This window comes from Ascaphus truei, chromosome 2, assembly GCF_040206685.1.
Source record: "Ascaphus truei isolate aAscTru1 chromosome 2, aAscTru1.hap1, whole genome shotgun sequence".
Taxonomy (NCBI): Eukaryota; Metazoa; Chordata; class Amphibia; order Anura; family Ascaphidae; genus Ascaphus; species Ascaphus truei.
In genome coordinates this window covers 485,915,803-485,921,281 of record NC_134484.1, presented here as the reverse complement: position 1 = coordinate 485,921,281, position 5,479 = coordinate 485,915,803, and positions in this window count along the sequence as shown.

The following is a 5,479-nucleotide window of genomic DNA, read 5'->3' as shown; positions in this document are numbered from 1 at the left end:
CCTCTCCCCCCCCCACACACACACACACACTCTCCCTCTCCCCCCCCCACACACACACACACACTCTCCCTCTCCCCCCCCCCACGCACACACACTCTCCCTCTCCCCCCCACACGCACACACACTCTCCCTCTCCCCCACACGCACACACACTCTCCCTCTCCCCCCCCACGCACACACTCTCCCTCCCCACGCACACACTCTCCCTCTCCCCCCACGCACACTCTCCCTCTCCCCCCCCACACGCACACACTCTCCCTCCCCCCCCACACGCACACACTCTCCCTCCCCCCCACACGCACACACTCTCCCTCCCCCCCCACACGCACACACTCTCCCTCCCCCCCCACACGCACACACTCTCCCTCTCCCCCCCCACACGCACACACGCACACACTCTCCCTCTCCCCCCCCACACGCACACACTCTCCCTCTCCCCCCCCACACACACACACTCCCTCTCCCCCCCACACGCACATACACTCCCTCTCCCCCCCACACGCACATACACTCCCCCCCACACACGCACACACTCCCTCTCCCCCCCACACGCACACACTCCCTCTCCCCCCCACACGCACACACACACACTCCCTCTCCCCCCCACACGCACACACACACACTCCCTCTCCCCCCCACACGCACACACACTCCCTCTCCCCCCACACGCACACACACTCCCTCTCCCCCCCACACGCACACACACTCCCTCTCCCCCCACACGCACACACACTCCCTCTCCCCCCCACACGCACACACACTCCCTCTCCCCCCCACACGCACACACACTCCCTCTCCCCCCCACACACGCACACACACTCCCCTCTCCCCCCCACACACGCACACACTCCCTCTCCCCCCACACGCACACACTCTCCCCCCCACACGCACACACACTCCCTCTCCCCCCCACACACACACACACACACACACACACTCCCTCTCCCCCCACACACACACACACTCCCTCTCCCCCCCCCACACACACACTCCCTCTCCCCCCCACACACACACACTCCCTCTCCCCCCCACACTCCCTCTCCCTACCACATGCTTGGGTTTCTATATGGTGGCGTATACACATAGACCCAGACACAGCACCCACCTCTATGCCTGGGCGTCACCCTGCTCTCCCTCAGCTGTTGTTCTGCACTGCAGATTTGGGAAGGGAAGAGGGCTCTGTCACTCACTTCTACATCTCCAGCTCTGCACAGACCTCCTCCCGCTCTCCTCTGCACAGACCTCCTCCCTCTCTCCCCCACCCAGACACATTATTTAAAACTGGGACATGAGAGAATACAGCAGATATTTGGGACATCAGAACATACTGTCAGACCAGGACTGTCCCCGGGGAAACGTGTCAGCCTCTCACAGAGAAGCTATAGCCCATAAAACACACGTGATGCTGACCCCTGTGGTAATGAAGGAGTTAAACTCCAACCAATACTCCCTCAATCTAATTACTTTCTAACTCTATTTAATAACTTTCCCAATCTTATCCTCACTGATTCCTAATGTTAATTCCCAATGTAAAATAACCCCCATTATCTCCCAGTCCCTGTGATACAGGAGGAGTAACCCCCCCAGTGCCAGAGGCCCCCCCTCACTATCAGAGGCTCAGCCTCTCAGGCTCCTGTGTGTAAGGAAGCTCAGAGCAGCACTGGGATAATGTGCACAGGTCACACAAGGGAGGGGAAGGGAGGAGGAGGAAAGCACTTACCCAATAACACAGGCTGAAGATCTCTGTGCAGCAGGGGGTGGGCAATGTGAGGGGGACACAGGAAAAGGGACTTAGAGGCTGCAGAGCCTATTCCTCAGTGTGTCCCCCCCTCAGTGCCTGAGATGTGCACTTTATCCCCCCCTCACTGTGTGTGTACTTCCTGTGGAGGGTGGGGGGAGCCCCTGTGATCTCTCAGTCCTTCCCTGTGGGAGTGACCTGGATTCCCTCCTCAGGATGTGGGACAGTCTGTGCTCAGGATCAGTGTTTCCTGCCGGAATCAAACCTCACACACCAGCACATCCGGCTGCAGCAGCGGGACCATAGAGAGGGAAGAGGGGAGGCCAGAGCGCCTCTAACCAGCTCCTCCTGAGCTCATATGGAACAGTGACCCCTGGTGGGCTCCCAAGCAAGGTGCGGTGAGTGCCCCCTGGTGAGAGCTGCACGTGGTGCTGGCTGTGGGCTGGTGAGAAACATAGTGACAATCTCACCCCCATCTCCCACCGTATATAGTGCGGTCTGGAGATATACTCTGTGCTGTGTGTGTAGCGATGTCTGGTTATATACTCTGTGCCGTGTGTGTAGCGCCGTCTGGTGATATACTCTGTGCCGTGCGTGTTGTGTCGTCTGGTGATATACTCTGTGCCCGTGTGTGTAGTGACGTCTGGTGATATACTCTGTGCCGTGTGTGTAGTGAGGTCTGGTGATATACTCTGACCGTGTTTATTATTTAGTTATTTTATTTATAAAATGTTTTACCAGGAAGTAATACATTGGGAGTTACCTCTCGTTTTCACATATGTCCAGGGCACAGAGTTAAAACAAATAATACATTGTTACAAATACAGTTACATAAATGAGCAGGGTATACATTATATACAAAACACTGCATGCACAGTTAAAGAAAATATATATTATGGGCGTATGAAACAGTTACAGACCAGATTAAAATGTGAGACAGCCTTAGTTTTGAAAGAACTTAAACTGGTGGTGGATGTGAGAGTCTCCGGTAGATTGTTCCAGTTTTGGGGTGCACGGTAAGAGAAGGAGGAACGGCCGGATACTTTGTTGAGTTTTGGGACCATGTCTTTTGGAATCTGATCTCAGATGATAAGTGCTGCAAGTGGTAGGGGTGAGGAGCTTGTCCAGATAGCTGGGTAACTTGCCCATAAAGAATTTAAAGGCAAGACAGGAAAGGTGAACTTTGCGCCTAGACTCGAGTGATGACCAATCTTGTTCTTTGAGCATTTCGCAGTGATGTGTGTTGTAGTTGCATTGGAGAACAAAATGACAAATTGAATTGTAGAGGGTGTCAAGTTTACCAAGGTGGTTTGAGGTGCCGAGCCATATACTATGTCTCCATAATCAATAATTGGTATTAGCATCTGCTGTGCGATATGCTTTCTGACCAGGGGACTTAGGGAGGGTTTGTTTCTGTAAAGTATCCCTAGTTTGGCATAGGTCTTGGTTGTTAGGGTATCAATGTGCTTCCCGAATGTTAAGTGGGAATCAAACCATAAGCCCAGGTATTTAAAACTAGTGACAGGCGTTAGGGTGGTGTTAGCGTTGGTTCTAATCAGGAGCTCAGTCACTGGAAGCTTTAAAAATGTAGTCTTGGTCCCAAATACCATTGTTACGGTCTTGTCAGTGTTTAAAAACAGTTTGTTTTGGATGCGCATGCGCGGCTGGTTGGTGATGGTTGCATAGTCACACAGCTCCACCAACCGCCGGCACTATATAGCGATTAATTGATATCAAAACCGGCAATTTTGAAATTAAAAACAGAGCTACAGACGTCTAAACCCTTCCCAGTCAAGCAAATAAGCCCCAAAAAAGGATGGCTGCAACGAGACAGAAGACTCGACGCAAATCAGATGTCAGGGCCTACTTTACTGGCCAAAGCAAGGCAGGGGCTGCGGAGCTGTCGGCGGTCTCTGACTCAGATTCAGCCCAAGATGCGGAGGGCTCTAGAGCGGCAGCGGAGCATACAAAAGTTATTAAAAAAGAAATCTCACGCTTATTGATTGATCTAAAATCTTTCTTCAGAGGAGAGGTGGAGGGGCTCAGGCACGACCTCTTACAAATAGGGACAAGAACCAACGAACTTGAGGAGCGCATGGAAGCTAGCTCCAATACCCACAAAGAGACAAACTCCCGGGTGCAGGCTCTGGAGCAGAGAGTCGCTGAGCTAGAAGCCAGACAAGAGGACGGGGAGAATAGAGATAGAAGAAATAACTTAAGAGTCCGGGGGATCCCGGAGGAAATTCTGGACCCAGAGGCACTGCTGTCCCGCTGGATGGCCTCTATACTACCAGGCAGTCCGGAATCAGACTTCAGAATGGACAGATGCCATAGGGCCTTACGCTCCAGACCCGTGCCTTCTAACCCCCCTAGGGACGTGATCCTCTGGCTCCACTACTTCTCCGTCAAAGAAGAGGTGAGCAGAATTGCCCGTGCCACCCCTCACATTACCTTCGAGGGGATTACCCTTCTGATCTTTCAGGATCTGTCTCCCCTAACGTTGGCCCGACGGAGAGCGGTAGGACATATTACCAAGGCTCTAAGGGACAGCGAGGTTAGATATCGGTGGGCATTTCCATTCGCCCTCGTGGCCATCAAAAACGGCAGACCGCAGGTGCTCAAGCACCCCTCAGAAGGTGCAGCCTTCCTAAAAAAGCTGGGGGTGCGGGGGCTACAGGACAATGGTGCGGAGGGAGCCCAGCAGGGGAAGAGGATTGACTCCCCACCAGGGAAGCGGGGTCCCTCACCCACGACGGAGAGGAGACCGAGCAAGGAAGGGGGAAGCGGGAAAAGCCCATAAATGCTGGACAGAATAAGGTTCGCGAGCTGCAGTTGCGCCCGTTGCGCGGTTTAAACAAGCCCTTACCCACCGGCTAAGGCAGAAATCCCCCCCACCGTAAGACTTTCGAGGCGCTGGAGTCGTCTCGTTGCTGCAGATGGATGCGCCCTAAGAAGATGGCCAAAGCACATGTGTCCCCAAAATGGCGTCTATTTACCTACCGGAGAGGAAGGAGGACAGAAGGGCGCGAGATCTCCCATGGCGGCGGGGGTTTCGGCGGGAAGGTCTGCTCCGCCGGCTGGACCCGCCCAGGGAGCCTCCCCCGATCCAGCCTTCTCGCCTTGGCAGCCCGCCTCTGAATGAGCACAACACGCCCACACCGATGACGTGGTGGGACCCGATCTCGCGAGAGCTGGAGGGGAGGTGCGGCTAGAAGACCCAGCAGGCGGCAGGATGACGTCAGGGGAGAGGCGACATTCAGGAAGTGAAGCGGTCTCCTCTGGCGGGGGCGCGCGAGCTCCGCCGCCGGGGAAGCGATCGCGGTGCATGTTGAACTCCACAGGAAGGACTCGAGATAGCGGTGCAGAAGGAGGCTGCCTGGCCGCTCGGGGGGGGGGGGGTAACTCTGGACGGAGTGGGGGGAGCAGTTGGGGGGGGGGGGATGAGAAGGCCCCGCAAGTATAGTGAGGCAAATAATATAGTATAGTATATATATATATATATATATATAGTAGGTATATAGTATATTATATTAGTATAGTATGGTATATAGTGTATATATAGTATATATAGTATATAGGGCAAAGGGGACATGAGAAAGGATGGAGAGTTAAAGTAGCATTGCAAGCAGGGGGCACAATACAGGGATAACAGGTATGCGGCGGCGAGTGGTTAGGTATGACCCCAGAGGGAGGGGGAAAGGGAGAGGTCGCCCGAGCCAGGGAACAGAGGGGAGTAGATAA